We start from the raw sequence: 16,883 nt of genomic DNA on the forward strand, positions 1-16,883 counted from the left end.
ACAGCTGTAACAAGAGAAGCGGGTGGCACTGGTTCTGCCTTCAGGGAGACGCTCTCTCCCTCAGGGGAACGGGGGTGGGGGGAGATTCACTCATGTGCTCCTGCTCCTGTGAAGTTACTTTATGCTGCAAATCCAGCAACGTTATCATGGGACTGATTCCAGGGGACAGAGGCTGATGGGTCCAGGGAGCTATTTTAGACTGGGCAGTTCAGGACAGCTCTGATGAGGTGATATCTGAGTTCTGGAAAAAGTGAGGGAGTGTAGATTTCTGGAGATAGAAAGTTTCAGAAAGAGCGAAGAAAATGTACCATGACACTGGCAGCTCATGGGATGACATATTCACGTGCTGGGGGAACAAACTGCCAGCCAAGATTATTATACTTGGCAAGTTGTCTATCAGAAATGCTGGCGAGGGCCAGGAATTTAGCTCAGTGGCACCGAACCTGCCTCAAAAGTGCAAAGTCCTGAGTTTGATCCCTGGTACTGGAAAAAAAAAAAAAAAAAGAAATGAAGGCGATAAAGATTGGCTGGGGCACACAAAAGTGGAAGGGGGTCATACCACTAGAACTGCCTTATAAGAAATGTTATGAGAGTTCTTCCTGTGGAAATGAAACAATAAAAACTAACAAGAAGATACATGAAAATATAAAACCCACTGGAAAGGTTAAAATATAAATAAATTCTAATTTATTTTCTAATACTACCACAATTGTGTAAATATCGCTTTTAACGCCAGTACAAAGTTAAAACACAAAAGTACTAAAAATAACTGTAATAATTTGTTAATGGATACACAAGTATTTGTGACAACAAGAACATAAAATGTTGAGCAAAAGAAGTTAATGTGTAGTTTCTGTATGTAATTAAACTTATCAGCTTAAAATTGCCTGTTTTAAGATGCTTTACGTAAGCTTCATTGTAAGCACAAAGAAAAAACCTTGTAGCAGATACTTCAAACAATGATAAAGAAATCAAATTGTAGAACTACAAAAAGTATTCAAATCACAAAAGAATGAAGAACAATACAGAAACTGGGGAACAAAGACACTACAAAATAGTAAAAACATAGTTAACAAAATTACAGTAGTAAATTCTTACATGTCAATAATTATTTTAAATATAACTTTATTAAAACCTTTGATCAAAAGAAACAGAATGAATTCTGGTATTTTATAATGTATTTTAAGTGCATTTTAAAATACAACGTACAATATATTTTTTAAAAACACTCAACTATACTCTGCCCCAAAGGGACTCACTTTAGCATTAAAGACACAAGTAGTATAAAGTGAAGAGATGAAAAAGATATTTCATGCAAATGTAACCTGAAGAAAGCAGAGGTGGCTATACTTATGTCAGATTAAATAGCCTTTTGCCAAACACTGTCGCAAGAGGAAAAGAAAGTTCTTAGGTACTGACACAGGGATCAGTTCCTTGACAGGATATAGCAGCTGTAAATATCTATGCATCTAACATCAGAACTGCTGAATATATACTGCAAATAGGAGCAGAACTGAATGAGAAATAGGAATACAGTAATAGTAACCTTCATTATAACCACTTTCAACAATGGATAGACTATCCAGACAGAAAATCAACAGACAGTAGACGTGAATGCTATAGATTAAATGGACATAATAGTCAGACATACACACATGCAACATTCTCCCCAGCATTTTTCTCAAGTGCACATGGAACATTCTCCAGGGTAGATTATATTTTAGGCCAGAAATCTTCAAATTTTTTGGCACCAGGGACTGGTTTCATGGAAGACAACTTTTCCATTAATGGAGAATGATTCAAGTACATTATATTTATTGTAGGCTTTATTTGTATTTTTATTATGTTGTAATAGATTATGAAATAACTGCACACCTCACACAATGCAGAATCAGTGGGAGTCTCGAGCTTGATTTCCTGCTACTCAATGATCCCATCTGAGGGTGATGAAGGACAGTGACACCCGAAGTGTGCTGCTTATGTTTAGACTGATCCATAATCTCGTTTTGGCTGCCGTCACTGTGGAAAACCCTGCACCACAAAGACAGAATGTTAGAAATGAAAGCAGCCCTCTTTCAGTGCTTTTGTGGTAATCTCAGGATACTCTGCCTTCACCTTAATCCAGAATGTATGGAGATCTCAAGTTGTCTCAGACATACTTTTGTGGGACTGCATAACCTTTGTTCCTTTTCTCCAGCCCCATTGTGATTAAATGTGAGTTAATGGATAAAGATGCTTGTTAGTTTTGGGACACTAGATAAAATCTGTAACAGACCTAAAGTCCCAAAGTAAACTACTCAACTCCTTGTTTGCCTGGAACTGATGTTCCGGACACCACAATCTATAGAACAAGCTGCAAATGTCTGCTGACCACCAATACGTGACAGTCGACCACTAACCTTTGTCCTCTTTTCTTTAATTCTATATGTTAACCTCCCCCTCAACCCCCTATAAAACAGCCTCGGACTCTGAGCCAGTTGCCTCTCTTAGCTACTTTGCTTTGGGAGTGCCGTCTGGCCAGACTAATAAAGGTCTGTTTTACTTTCCAACTTGTCCGGTGTGTTCCTTCCCGGGTGATCGTCGCTGCAGTCAGCTCCTCGGAGCGTTTGATAAGTCCCTCGGTCTCACACTTTTAAGGCCATCATCATTTGCACTCTCAACCAGTTGATCCTCTCTAGCACAAAGTCAGTTCACCTGGCTTATTCACAAATGGGTCAGAGATTCATTCCTTCTCAGTTCGGAGGTCTTTTGTAGTTGGAGAGTAATGCTCAAATCCTTTGGATTGAGGTAGATGATCATGCACCAGCTGGGAGAAAGAAGGCCCTGGCTCAGTCTCCTTCAAAATCTCTGCTAAAATTCAAAACATTTCAAAAATCCTAATGTTCACTCATTGTCTCCATACTTCCATTTTGACTCTGAATGCATCCAGTTTATCTGCTGACTTGAACACACAGCCACTGTTTTCCTCTGAAGAGAAAAATTCAGTTTGTTGACCAGGTTGACTATGTCACATAAGTAAGCAAGTATGGGGATGCATTCTGTGTCAGTGAAATGTGCTGCCAGTGGTGGCTTTTTCTAAGAGAAACTCAAGGGCCAGGGATCTAGCTCAGTGGCGCCATGCCTGCCTCACAAGCACAAGGTCCTCAGTTCAATCCCTGGTACTGCAAAATAAATAAATAAATACCAAAAACCTCTGGCCAGTGGTCTATCTTAAGAAATCTTTATGAATGACACAGTTCATAGATGCACATGCAGAAGTGATCTCTGACCAAGTAGTGAAACCAAAAGCCATTCAGTTGTAGCAAGCACTCTGTTACTGCATATACTAACACATGATGACTAATTACACTTTCTTGATATAATTGTTCAGATTTGAACGGTTAATGCAGACTGTTTGGTCTCTATGTGGCAAAGCACTTTTGAAAGTTTCATGTGTTTGTTGGATGATAGACAGTTGCTATTTTTTATACAAAGCAGACTTGAATAATGTGAATCACCTATCACAAAGAACTTGTAATTTAAATAAGACTCTTCCTTTTCCACTTTCAAAACAACTTTCTTTTTGTTGGCATTCTTAGAGCCTTCTGGTGCCTCATCAAAGGATCTCTCTCCCCTTTATTCCCCCCTTTCCCCTTTTCTGGCTAGGGTTAGCTTGTGGGATTACCAAAACTGTGAATGAGACAAATATTCAGTGCAGAAAAGAGGTAACAGACAGAAGTGGTAAATAAAATAATGGTTAGGCCATACATGGACTAAAATAAATGTCCAATTGTGACCACCAGATGCAGCTGTACAACTGAAGTACATCGACTCACTTGCGACTACACATCCAGCCACCATATGCAGCTTGTCACTTGCCTCTCACTGATTGAATTTTTTTTTCCACCATTAAGTTTATTGGTACATTTTAGGTATAAAATACAGTTATATCCATCACTGGGATCTTGTACCATTACATGAGTATCTTGGTTCTTATTTTTTTCCCCCTTCCCCTGCCCTCCCTTCACCCCCTCCACCCTTCCCTTTTTGTGAAGACTTTGTTTCCTTTTTTCCTTGTGTTTTCTAATCCTACTAAATTCAAATACAAGTTCTAGGGGCTCCTAGAGATTTCCTAGTATTTTCTCTGTAGATGATCATTTCATCTACATACAAAGATTTTGCTTCTACCTTGCCAATCCTGTGCTAATTGTGTCATTTTACTGCCAAACTATTTTGGTTTAGGCCTATGTTTCAAAGTTTAATGGACAGATGAAAAGTAGGCATATCTATCCTTGTTCCCCACCTCAGGGAGAAAGCATTATATCTTCTCCATTCATATAAGGCATTTTTGCTGGAAGAATAGAGTACATGTCTTTAATCTGTTGAGAAGGTTCTGTTCTACTTCTAGTCTCCTGATAGCTTTTACCATGAAAAGCTGTAGAATTTAGTCCACTACTTTTTCTCCAACTAGTGACAGGATCATATGGCTTTTGCCTTTCCTCTGTTAAAATGATGATTTTGGGGGGTGGATCTTCCAATACTGAACCAACACTGCCATCCCTATAACAAAACCACTTTCTACATCCTGCCAGATCTGACTTCTAATAGTTTGTTTTGTTAAACAAATTTCTATCTCTGTTCATACTTTTTTCTTCTATTATCTTTATCCAGTTTTAGGATTAGCACAATGTTGAGTTCCTAAAATGAGGGGAGAAGTGTTCCTTCTTTTTTCTGCTTTAATTGTTTGATATAATTTATCAGTTAAAATGTTTATGAGCCTGCTGCTGTCATATAGGTAGGTTTTCAAGCTAGGAATATATTTTCTTTAATAGGTGCTATTCAAATTTCATATTTCCTCCAGAGTTAGTTTCATTAATTTGTCTTCCAAGGTACTTCTTAGAAGTTGTCAAATTTATTTCAAAAAAGATTTTTGTAATATGCTTTCTATATCCTTTTAAGTTCTGTAAAATCTGTGGTAATGTCTCCTAGATCTTAATATTGTAATTTAAAAAATGTATAACTGATACTGTGTAACAGGAAGAAAAGGTCTAAAGGAGCAGGGTAAGTGAGAGGGGTAGGGGAAGGGAATAAAGGGAAAGGAAAAAATATGAGAAGAGGAAAAAAATGGAAACAAGGTCTTTGCAAATAGGGAAGAGTGGAGGGGGTGAAGGGAGGGCAGGGGAGGGGGAAAAAAAAATAAGAACCAAGATACTCATGTAATGGTACAAGATCTCAATGATAGATATAACTGTATTTTATACCTAAAATATACCAATAAACTTAACCGGGGCGGGGGAAAAAAGAGTCTTGTTTAAGGATTTGGCTAGTTAAGGACAGAGCTCGGATCCAACCCAACCCTGCCCAACTCCAGAGTCTGCACCGTCCTTCCACCCCTCCCCTGCCGGAGCAGAAGGGCGTCCAAGTAAGAACAGGCTTTTCTCTAGATGTGGCAATTTCCTGTTTATTCTAAGCTGCAGCCTGGCAGTAGAGAGCTCAAAATGCCACATAATAATTACATCTGCTTCTGGTGTTTCAGACAATTTTACGAATGGCTCTCACTTCAGAGATATACTTTGCCAAGGTGCCTGCTTCACAGCTAGAATGCCTGTGTCCTGTGGGGACAAAGTCAGAAGGAGTCTCAGTCCCCAAAATAGTCTGGTAGTGGCTGGTGGCAAAGTGAGGTTAGAATTTGAAATTGGGGATTTGGTTGCTGTTTTTTTTTCTCACTGGGCACCTAGAAATTTCCTGGCAAGAGCTTAAGGCTTACACACATCTGTCACCCCACTTTATAGTGTGACTGAGTCACATCAGGCTAATTTTGAATTCTTTTTTCCTTCACCTCTGACTAGAGGTTCAGGGAAAGAATGGACCATTCATGATCACATCGATTCAAAGCCGTGTCAACCTCTCTATCTGGGCCTATAGAACAAAAATCAGACCGCAGTTTCCTGATGCCCATTTGGATTTGCCAACTGCTTTTCAGCTACAGACTTTCTTCTTCCTGATTAGGACAGAGATGCTTCTGGGGAGGGGATGGGAGAGAGGAAGAAAGCAGTAATACATCTTACCAAGGCAACTTCCAACCCTAGGATCATGTGATTCCACTAGCATATACTTCCATAGGCACAGATCTTACTCAATACTGGTCTCCCTGCATTAGAAAATCCAAATCCTAAAAAAAAAAAAAAAAATCCAAATCCTTTGTGTCACAGCTATTATTCTATAAAACTAATGTTTGCATGCAAACATATATACTATACATATATATGCTTAACATATATACATGTTAGCTCACATTGCTTATCCACTTACATCTTAGGAAAATCACACCACCATACACCTGTGTTTTAGGTATTTAAAAATATTATCTTATGTTTCACCAAGAGTAAGTTCTAGATTTATGGATGCTACTGTTAAACTTCAACAAGCAAACAGCTGTACCAACCTGCTATAGCTCATTTCAAGGCTACTAGCACTTACACTAATTGATTAAAAACGTAACAAGTAATGTATTGTAAAACTATTGCATGATGTTTTTAAAGTAATAGAAGATCAATGTTTATTTTTTTCTTTTCCTAGACTATATATATATATATATATATATATTTTTTTTTTTTTTGGTACCGGGGATCAAACTCGGGTCCTTGCGCTTACAAGACAGGAGGCAGAACCACTGACTCAGGTCCTTGTGCTTACAAGACAGGAGGTGGAACCACTGAGCTAAATCCCCGGCACTAGACTATATTTTTAAAAGCCACACATGTGGCTTTAATGCTCTTTGCAGATAAAGCTGGATGACGGTATAGCAAAATGGAACTAGGCTGCATTCAAACACTCCACATGCTCTTACACGCACAACTACAATTCCTGGTGTGCTAGGCATTTGACATTTAAATATCTGAATGATTAAGCTCAATGCTTTGAGAAACTACTGGAAGATCTACTAGTATTATCTGATGGAAGGTTTGCAACAATTGATTATAAAATTATTTTGTTCAATTTTAAGATGAGTTTCCAGTTCTGACCTCAATTAAAACTTACAGTGGGTACCCTTTCTTAACACTTTAAATTGTCATCTTTCTTTCGTTCGTTCAATAATTGTTTATTGAGCAACTACTACATAATGATTGGACTTGAAAAAGATACAAATTTAATTCCATTAAAATTATAATCTTATACAATTCAAATAAAATTTTCATAGAACAAGCTCTTTCATGGAATCTTTATAAGCTAATTTAAAAATGTGACAAAAAAGCACTGGGTCAACTGCAAAGGATCATTTTATGGAAAGAGACCAAATTAAGAAGGCTCCACTTCTAAGAAACAAGACTTATGATACAGACAGTGTGTATTGACACAGGAATAAACAGCAGGCCAATAGATCACAATGAAAAATCAGAAACAGACTTAGGAATATATATAAAGTAAAAACAATATTCAGGCCACCAAGAAAAGACTGCACTATTCAGTAAATGGTACTGCAGCAATCATTTACCTATATGAAAAGAATAAAATAAGATTCATACCTCACATCCTCTGCAGAAGCCAATTTAAGATGAATCAAATAGGAAAAGAAAATCTATAAGACATGTAAAAATATGAGAATATCTGTGTTTCAGAACTTCTTAAATAACACAATAGTAAAATTCATTTAAAAATCATCAATTGGTTACACTAAAATTGGGCTGAAATTAAACATTTCTGAATAAAAAAAGACTACAAACAGAACAAAACAAACCATGGTTTGGGATCAGACAGGTATCTAAGGCATTAATAAAAACTGCAAGGCAATAAGAAAACAATTCAAAATCAACAAAGGAAGGAGAAAATCTATATCAGCAAGAAATTTATGAAAAGATACTGAACTTCCAACACAGAATATTAAACAGCCACACACTATTTCACAGCTATAGGAATGGATGAATTTATAAATCTGACAATACAAAATATTGGTAATAATGCAGAGCAATGAGATCTTCATATATTGCATGTAATAATTGTACAAGGATTTTGGAGAGCATTTTTCCAATATCTAGTAAAACCAGTGATCTACAATTCCTCTACTAAGTGTAAACCTAGCAAAATTCTGCCCCATTAGTGTAAGATTATTCTTTACAGTTATTTATTAAAGCCAAAAATAGAAAACAAATGTACATCAACAACCTGATGATTAAGCCAATTGACTGAAAAAGTAACAAGTAATACATTTATCCCTGATGTAGAATAATTTGTGAATACACTAGAGCAGTGAAATGAAAGGACAGGAGGGATGTCTTTCAATTTGGGCAATGATCACAAACATGACATTAGATGAAAAAAGCAACTCTAGTAAGGCGACAGAAAAGTAGCCTTATGTTCTAAATGTTCATGAAGATCGAGGGCATGCAAAAACAGTATTATATGTTATGAATCTGTGCGTATGTATTGAAAGTCTGAAAAATCAAATGGAAATACTGTACCTCAAATCCATCAGTTACCTCTGAATGATGAACATCGTAAGTCAGTCATGTCTCCTAGAAAAGAGAACCCCATACAGAGATTGCATGCTAACAATTTTGGTGATACGCAAATTCAAGGTGCCAAAGGGGAAGAAAGACAAACTGAAGACAGGAAAGGATGGGATAGAAAAACAAGTCAGCATGTTAACAGCACAGGCAGTACAAAGAACCATCCTCGGAACAAGCGCTCCGAGGGCGGGGGAGGGGAGATGGATCTTTCACTTCCTCCGGTCTTCTAGCTGTCCTTGGTTTAACCTCAGGAAGCGAATTCTCCCACGCTTCTCGGACCTGTCACCTCTGTGGCAGTTGCCATGGAAGCCATCTCCCAAGCCCCACAGGAGGACGCTTCATTCGCATCTTGAAACGATAAAGGAGCTAGCGAGTTCTAGCGTTTGCCTGCTGGGCTGCGAGCAGTGGAACCTCTGCCCAGAGTGCCTTGGGGTGCCACTGGCAGCCTCGGCGGGACCAACAGGCCAGGCTTCAGGAGCCGGGCAAGGAAGAGAGGATCTGATTGGCTACAAAGTGACCCATGTGAAGGGAGATGTGATTGGAAGTACGCATGAGGAGATCCAACTGCATAAATGTATTACTGCTTAAGATGAGATGAAGTCCATGGCTATTTGCTTTATTATAATTTTGGTACATAAATTAGATAAACATATATTACATGTTAAATAATAGATCTAAATGTTTTGATCCAGGTAAAGGGTTTTAAATCTGTTTAAAGTATTAAGTTGAGCTGAGTTTTGAACTTTGGGGAGCTGTATTTTCCCTCCTCTTCTGTGGGCAGTTATGATACACAGAGCTTGTAAGGAAGTGTTGATCAGTTTAGAAAAACAAAGGAGCCACATTTCTTACTTGTTCAGGAAGCAGAAGTGAATTTGCAACCTTCCCACAGTAGCAATTTCATTGATGAGCTGAGTTTTAAAACTGGCCTTGAAGTATAAGGGTCTTTGGAGAGACATTGATAGGGAAGAACGTGTCATATAAAATGAAATGTAGACAAGTAGTTCAGGGAAAAAGGAATAACTGTTTGAGCAGATCATTTGTCTTGCACAGGAAATGATGAAATACACAGTTGGAAAGACACATAAATGCAAAGTGCAGAGAAACCTGAAATGCCTAACTAGCCTATGTTTCACTGACAAGAGAGAAACTGAAAATTTCTGAACTGTTATCTTCCAGGCTTCCAGATTTTGTGCAGTCATACGTCTGAGTTTTAATTAATGGAATGTGTAAAGATGATTCCTCCTAGCCTGGTTCATGGAATTTCCTTTGCAATACGCTAGGTTTTCTTTTCCTTTGCCTCTGAACAGATATAGAGAACCCAGTGGAACTCTCTGAGCCCCCAAACGATGGCAGAACCACTGCATAGAAGAAGCTGGAGTCCCTGAATGACTGTATGAAGCAGAAACTCTACCCCATGTGCTCTGTGTACACTCAGTGGTTGGGACATAACCAAGCAATAAACCTTTTTGTATTAAACCACTGACAATCAATATTGTTTATTATAGCAGTTAGTTTATCCTACCAAATACACTGTGTGATTGCATTTATATACCTGTCTCTTAATGCTAAACAGTGAGCTCTTTGAGGGCAAAAACATAATTCTTCACCCAAAATTGACTAGCACAAAGATGATCAATAAATATCTACTGAACTGATAAATAACCAGATGGAAGGGGAAGTAAAAGGATTTAAGATGTACATGTACCAGCTAAATATTTGAATGTAATAATTATGTAATACAAACATGTACCAATAAAAATTTTAAAAATAATAAAAACAAATGATAGGAAGTAGGGAGGTAGATCATTTCAAAAGAGGAAAAGGATCAAGAAATAGAGAGAGAGGGAAGAAGAGGAGGGAAAAGGGATGAAAAAGGAATTAAAATTTGTTGTATAATGTACCAACTCCACACAAGGAATGTAAATATTATGTATCGCAAACATGTAAAAAAACTTCCCCACAAGGAATGTAAACATTATATACTATGAATGTGTACTAATTTACTAAATAAGTAAATAACCAACTAAGACGGGAGAAAGGACTAGTATATTTTACAGCATTTCCCTTGTGCCCATCTCTTCTAAAATGGTTGTTGAAATGACCAAGCACAGAAAACAAAAAAGTCCTTAAACATCAGAGATATAAAATCGCAAGGTAACCAGATTTCACCATTTCCAAATATCCTGAGTATCTGGGATTTTGCTGAAAAAAAAAATTGAGATTTGGGTCCAGTGGTTTCCAAAAGGCACAATCACACATCCTTCAGAGCAATAAAGGAAAGCAAAATTCTCCCCCCAAAATTCTCCACATTCTATAGGTTCAAAATAATTTTATATGTAAGTTTTCACTTACGAGAAGGAAACTTCAGAGTTACTTTCTCACAGCTATTCTGACCGGATAATCTGTTGTGATAGATTGAGGCAGCCATTTATCCCTGCTGAGTAAAACTGCATCAAAAAGGCCTGAAAGAATCAAGCTTCCCTCTACCTTGTTACCAACAAACATCTGCAACGCATCAACCCATGCAGCATTGGGGGACTTTCCTTGTAAGGGCTTTTGAGTGTTGACTCATTGAGTACATAATTAAGAGTTCCTTACAGAGAGTGAAGCTAAGGGGTCAATTTCTGTCTGAAATTTCTCCTGAATACCTTGAAAAAACAAATATATATATATATATATATATAGAGAGAGAGAGAGAGAGAGACAGAAAGAGAGAGAGAAGTTCTATTATTGATTTAAAAGAAAAATTAGTATGCCTTTTGTAGATCTAAAGAGAAATCAAGGAATCAGACATTTGGATCATTCACTCATGTAAATTTTTGTAGAATGCATAGGTGCATTAGCTAAGAATGACTGATGATTTTCATCCTGAACTGAGTTTGGTAAGCACACGCCTCTTCATTAGCTGTGCTCTGGCTGATGGGTTGTGTCCATGTGTCTCTTCATCCCTACCCTACCGGACCCTGGCCCATGCCTTACTCATTCCTATGCCACAGGTTGGGGTGAGGAGGAGCATGTTATGGGTCTCTCAGTGCTGTGTTTCACGGCTGAAACTTTAACATGGTTTGTTTGGGGACTGTGTGAAAAGCCCACACATCGAAATGGCTGCCTTAAAATAGCAAACTCAGAATGCCATTTATTCCATCCATCTTTCTCCTGCCCAATTCCCATCATCCTGTCGAATTTGCTTCACTTGAATGGCTGCATGCAAAGCCACCTCTGATGCTAAGTTTGGTGATCCACACTCTTAATTGTTGAACATCTACTGATTTAGCAAATAAATAAAAGCACACACATTTTCTTAACATTCTTCCATGTATAGTATTCATTTTGCAAATATTGTCCATGATTTGCATCTTGCACAAAATATAATCCCTCTTTCAATTATAATAAAAGTTTCTAGGGAAAATAAATAGGAAAGCATCTTAAAGTGCTAAAGGGAAATTGAGCGACAAGCTGCTTTTAGAAATGTTTATTGACATGTTTAAACTCATGTCTAATGTCCTAAAGCATTAAAATACACATGCAATTTCTACTTTGCTAGTAATTCAAGACTAAGAAGTGTATTTTAAACATTTGTCTACATCAGTTTCATTAAGCCAATGAATCTGGCTGGCAAGATGCTGGGATATGGATGTCACCGGGAAGAGAGTCAGCAGTCCTGATCCCTCAAAGAAGCAGAGAGAGTGGGAAAGATGGCTCTGCAGTTAAGAACCAGAACAAGAAGCCCTGCAGGGTGTGGCTCGCATGCTCAATCTAAAACGCCCACAGAGCCAAATCCGACTTGTAAAAGAAACAGCATTACCAAAGAAAGTCTTATTAGTGCCACTATTGTTTGAATCAAAAGGAAACCAATAAACGCCATAGAAGAGAACTACAGGCCTTTTTTCAGAACTGTTTCATGTCTGCTCCGCCTGATCTTACAAAGCACACCACGGTTCAGGAGGAGTGAAACAGCAAATGAAATGCTATCAAGATGCATTCCATCGTGGAAGGCTTTTTGCTCTGTGGTTTTTATGAGGAGGATTATGCTGTTCCAAATATCCCTATCCAGGAATGTGCCCAAGAAAATACTCCAGGCTTTAATAAGACAATGGAACAACTGGAATCTGAAAACAGTGGGGTACAGGGCAGCAGGAAGTGGAAAGGACTTTTAGTGTTTTCCCTTGATACATGAGAACACTGATGATGGCCTGCTTTTATTATTTTCTCTCATGATTTATTTTGCAATTATTTAGTGAGAAATGGTGTTTTCCAGAAGAAAGAAACAATACTATAACATGGACAAAATGTAGGCCCAAAAGAGAAGGAGTCCATCTGAAAAATCTGATACTGTAGTTAACCTGCCCTTGCCCATGCATTCTCTATGATCTCTCTATATGATTCCATCTACATCTTACAATAGCCCAAATGCTTAACCTTGTGTACCCAGCATAGATGTCTCACTTGCTCTACAAATCTGTATATTTATACATCCCTTCCTGCCTGGCATTTCCTCCTGAACATTTGTTACACATGTCTCAGACTCCACTGACCATATCTCTATCAACCTTACTGGAATCTGCAAACATTCTCAGAAGTACTGAAATTACTGTTGAATTCTGAAACAGTTCTCCCTTGGCCTTCCCTACAAAGAATAAAAATCACTTTGCACTAATAGATATAAAGTGCTAATGAGAGTGTTAGGCTACTGCAGTGAGTTCTGTTCTTACATCAAAGAATCCTAAAGTCCTATGTAGCCCCTAAGATATAAAATGTTACAGGCTCTTCTGATTGTGTTGGCAGGCATTCGAGCTGTGTGTTAAAGCTATCTTCTATTAGAAGCAACATCTCTTTTGTGAATAGGTAGATGGGTATAGGACGGTTAGACAGATGGACAGAGGGACGGGGCATTAGCTATCAATGATTTGTAAAATGAGGGATGAGTCGGTCATTCATTCTCAGTGGAGTAAGAAAGCATCAGAATATAATGAGCCAGTCTCTTTGCTGAAAGCTCTTTCTTGGTCCACTGTAAAAATGGCTTCAATTTTGAAAAACTATTCTGTTTTCAAATATATTGCTCCAGTATGATATCTTCTTTATCAATTTTGGGGTTTAGGAAATAGAGTTTTTAAAAACTTACAGGGGAAAATAATAAATGTTTGCCTCTCACTTGCTACTCTCAGGCCCCTTAAATTTTTGGTAAGGGAAAATAAACTAAATGCTGAACTACAAGACTGTTAACTACTTTTCAACTTTCCACTCTTGTCATTTCTCAGTCCTTGCCTTTCTTGACCTAACAGCAACATCCAATGAAGTTAATACCTCCTCCTTTTTGAGTGTTTTCTTTGCTTGGCTTTGATAGACCACTCTCCCTTTCTTCTCCCCTTACTTCATTAACTGTTCATCTCAGTCACCTTCAGTGGTTTCTGCATCTGCTCACACTCTAAACCTTGTCCTGACTTAGTGATCATTCTTTAATATCCTTGCATAAGGTGTCATCAAAAACTACAGTGAATGTCTAAAAAATTTATTTTATTACAATAAAAAGCACATTACCATTAATCTCTCTTAAAATATTCCCTTTACTTCAAACACAATGACAAGGACATGATGACAAAGTATCTTTTACTGTAATAAATTTAACTTGAACATTCACCATATGTGTTGATTACACCTCCTATAGCTACAATTTCCTGTGGCCTCGTGGTTTTGACTACCTGCATACACCACCTTTGACTATCAGTACTTATTTTGAGCATGAACCTCTCACCTGAAGTGCTATCTATTCAACTCTCTACAAGGACGTCAATGCAAACTTAAAATCAGTATTTTTTACATCAACTCTGATCCTCTTCTTCTGTATTGAGTCAACCTCACTTGCACCAGCAGTTTATCTACCCAGTTTCTGGAGCCAAAACATCTACTTGCATTTGATTCTTCTCTTTTCAAACTCCTCTGCCAGGCTTTTAGAGAATATTGGCTTCATCTTGAAAGTATATCCACAATTTGACTAAATACTAATCATCATCTCTTTCTATTCCAATTTTCTCACCCACCTCTACTATGGTGACCTGGGTAAGATTCCATCTTCTCTCACCTGTGTTATTGGGATTATTTCCTAATTGCTTTTCTTCTCTTCCTTTCTTGTTGCCTTAAACATAGACAGTTCTTAACAACCACAGGGATCCTTCAGATTTAAGTCAGATCACCCCTTCTTTTGCTCAAAAGTCTCCAGTGGTTTCCTGTCTTTCTAAAGTAAACCCTACAAAGCAATAACTGGCCTGGCTCCTCAACAGTTCTTGGCTCTTTTCTTCATTCATTGTGCTCCCATCTTTCCAGTTCTTGCCTTTCCTTGAAATCTGCCCAGCACTCTGTCACCTCATGACCTTTGCAGCAGCTGTTTCTTCAACCTAGAATAATTATTCTCTAATACTTCCAAGTCTCACCTCTTATTTTATTCAATTGTCTGTTCAATTTTCAGACAATCAGAGTGACCTTTCCTGAAAATATTCATATAAAAGAGTAATACTTCATTTTCTGTCTCACTAATCTTGGTCAGTTTTCCTCCAACATACTTTAAAGCCATATGGTACATTACCTTTCCTATTAGGAGGGGATTCCTACCTCTATCCTGTGTTAATGGACATAGAGAAAATCTTCAAATGGGACAGTACAAGAAGAGATGCAAGGAGAGAGAGGAAGGGAAGGAAAGGGGAATTTTTAAAGAATTAAAGAAAAAATTGAAATAGAGCTTTTGCAGGTGGGAAGGAAACAAGTTAGAGCAGGGAGGTAAGGGAGAGGAAGAGAAAGAAAAAAGAATTAAGATGGGTTGGCTCCCAGCGCGGAGGAGGCTTCTGGGAAGGCTTGCTGTGGTTTCCAGTGCAGAGGAAGTGAGCTGCATGGGTACCCCCCACACCACCCCCCTGGAAATGAGAATACATGTAAACAAGCCTCAGAACAAGACCTGCAGATCACCTACAGCAACCCCAAAGGGAAATGAGATGGAACACTTTGATACTCAACCACCTGGACTGCCTGAACTAGCAATGAAAGAAGATCTGGAAAAAATGAAATCAGAAATAATTTCTCACATAACAGCAGAGATTATGCCCATAGTGCAAGACATGATTAATAAGTGTACAGAGGACACAGATTAAAAAATAGAGGAGCTGAGGAACACAGTGGCATCCCAACATAGGAAACAAATGGAATCCATAAAACAGATACAAACAGATTTCCAGGACATGAAAAACTCCATTGAAAGTCTATGCAGCAGAACGAGCCAATGTGAAGACAGAATTTCAGATATAGAAGATAAGATTGCAATTAGTGACCAGGAAAAGAAACACTGCTTTAAAATTGTAAGGGACCATGAGAAAGCAATCCACCAGCTGCTAGATGATGCAAAGAAGAATAACATAACACTGATCAGAGTCAATGAAGAAACAGGAGAGAGGGCAGATGACATAAAAAAAACTGTTCACAGAAGTGATGGCAGAAAACTTCCCAAGCAGGGGAAAAATCTTCACATACAGATAAGTGAGGCATATAGGACTCCAACTAGCCTTGATAAAAAAAAAAAAACCTACACATAGGCATATAATTGTTAAGATTCCAGAAATCCAACAGAAGAACAAAATTCTACAAGCAGTTAGAGAAAAGAAACAAGTCACGTACAAAGGAAACCCCATCAGAATCACAGCAGACTTCTCAACACAAACCATCAAGGCAAGAAGAGGTTGGAGTAATGTATTTCAAGCCCTAAAGGAAAAAAACCTCCAGCCCACATTGATGTACCCTGCAAAACTATCTTTCAAAACTTACAGAGAAATAAGATACTTTCATGACAAAGAGCACCTTAGGAACTTCATGAATACCAAACCAGCACTCCAAAAAATTTCAGACAAAATCCTAGGAAAAGACAATGAGGATCACAACCCCAGGAAGGCCAGCAGAATGAATCCACCAGACATGACAAATTAAAAGCAAAGGGGAGAATCCAACAAAAAGAAAAAGTCATGACAATGATAACTCAATATGTATCAGTTATAACCATCAATGTTAATGGTCTCAACTCACCAATCAAAAGAAATAGACTGGCAGAATGGGTCAAGAAGCAAGATCCAACAATATCCTGCACAAAAGAAACACACTTAATTCAAAAAGAAACCCATAGACTGAAAGTTAAAGGGTTGAAAACAATACTCCATGCAACAGGAACCAGAAAAAAAGCAGGACTAGCTATCCTCTTTGCAGACCAAGTGGATTTCAAACCCACACTGATTAAGAGAGACAAAGAAGGACACTATATCCTTGTAAAGGGAACAATCCAAGAGGAAGAGATGACAATCATAAATGTCTGTGCACCAAACACTAGTGCACCTAACTATATAAAACAAATACTAACGGACATGA

At 38.0% G+C, this 16,883-nt stretch overlaps 1 long non-coding RNA gene across 3 annotated transcripts; it reads right to left on the reverse strand.

Annotated features, from left to right (window-relative positions):
• Positions 1-839: 839 nt before the first annotated feature.
• On the reverse strand, positions 840-8,678 carry LOC101713264 (uncharacterized). 3 transcript variants are annotated; one of them, XR_015438949.1, is made up of 5 exons: positions 8,439-8,678; positions 7,506-7,558; positions 6,048-6,151; positions 2,543-2,806; positions 840-2,031 (listed from the first exon to the last, which is right to left on the reverse strand). It is a non-coding gene; the product is annotated as an uncharacterized LOC101713264 (long non-coding RNA). The 3 variants fall into 3 exon arrangements; XR_002396365.2 differs by having other exon boundaries at positions 2,695-2,806; positions 8,439-8,638; XR_002396364.2 differs by lacking the exon at positions 2,543-2,806 and having other exon boundaries at positions 8,439-8,674.
• Positions 8,679-16,883: the final 8,205 nt, after the last annotated feature.

The sequence above is a fragment of the Heterocephalus glaber genome, unplaced genomic scaffold (assembly GCF_053883595.1).
Source record: "Heterocephalus glaber isolate CG9 unplaced genomic scaffold, H.glaber_assembly_v1.0 deba00000122, whole genome shotgun sequence".
Classification (NCBI taxonomy): domain Eukaryota; kingdom Metazoa; phylum Chordata; class Mammalia; order Rodentia; family Bathyergidae; genus Heterocephalus; species Heterocephalus glaber.